This window comes from Triticum dicoccoides, unplaced genomic scaffold (assembly GCF_002162155.2).
Source record: "Triticum dicoccoides isolate Atlit2015 ecotype Zavitan unplaced genomic scaffold, WEW_v2.0 scaffold32846, whole genome shotgun sequence".
Classification (NCBI taxonomy): domain Eukaryota; kingdom Viridiplantae; phylum Streptophyta; class Magnoliopsida; order Poales; family Poaceae; genus Triticum; species Triticum dicoccoides.
Genome location: NW_021263700.1, coordinates 1 through 930, shown reverse-complemented (window position 1 = coordinate 930; position 930 = coordinate 1). Strand labels below are relative to the sequence as shown.

Here is a 930-nt window from a genome sequence, read left to right as displayed (position 1 = left end):
CCCTTTTTAATTTTTTTCGCGCCGCTTGCAAAACAAAACGCACGTGTAAGTAATATATTTACCGTGTTTTATTATTTTGCACGAGTGCGGTAAGTCATAGCTGGGTGCTCACGATTCACGGGTCCAGCGTCGGCAAGCGTGCACTGGTGCGGTTGAGAGGGAGGGGTGGAAACCGCGTTAAACTCGTCTCCGTAGTTGAGAGGGAGCGGCCAAAGCAATGTACAATCGTCTTTGTAGTGGAGCTGGGAGGGGCAAGGATAAGGGACGAAGACCGGGGTAAGATGTCGGATGCGATCATACCAGCACTAAATCACCGGATCCCATCAGAACTCCGAAGTTAAGCGTGCTTGGGCGAGAGTAGTACTAGGATGGGTGACCTCCTGGGAAGTCCTCGTGTTGCATTCCCTTTTTAATTTTTTTCGCGCCGCTTGCAAAACAAAACGCACGTGTAAGTAATATATTTACCGTGTTTTATTATTTTGCACGAGTGCGGTAAGTCATTGCTGGGTGCTCACGATTCACGGGTCCAGCGTCGGCGTTGTGGCGCGGCAAGCGTGCACTGGTGCGGTTGAGAGGGAGGGGTGGAAACCGCGTTAAACTCGTCTCCGTAGTTGAGAGGGAGCGGCCAAAGCAACGTACAATCGTCTTTGTAGTGGAGCTGGGAGGGGCAAGGATAAGGGACGAAGACCGGGGTAACATGTCGGATGCGATCATACCAGCACTAAAGCACCGGATCCCATCAGAACTCCGAAGTTAAGCGTGCTTGGGCGAGAGTAGTACTAGGATGGGTGACCTCCTGGGAAGTCCTCGTGTTGCATTCCCTTTTTAATTTTTTTCGCGCCGCTTGCAAAACAAAACGCACGTGTAAGTAATATATTTACCGTGTTTTATTATTTTGCACGAGTGCGGTAAGTCATAGCTGGGTGCTCA

At 50.3% G+C, this 930-nt stretch overlaps 2 non-coding genes across 2 annotated transcripts; both read left to right on the top strand.

The window, feature by feature from the left end:
* Positions 1-286: 286 nt before the first annotated feature.
* LOC119345892 lies at positions 287-405 on the top strand. Its single transcript, XR_005167246.1, has one exon. It is a non-coding gene; the product is annotated as a 5S ribosomal RNA (ribosomal RNA).
* A 297-nt stretch (positions 406-702) lies between these two features.
* On the top strand, positions 703-821 carry LOC119345890. The gene has a single exon (XR_005167245.1). It is a non-coding gene; the product is annotated as a 5S ribosomal RNA (ribosomal RNA).
* Positions 822-930: the final 109 nt, after the last annotated feature.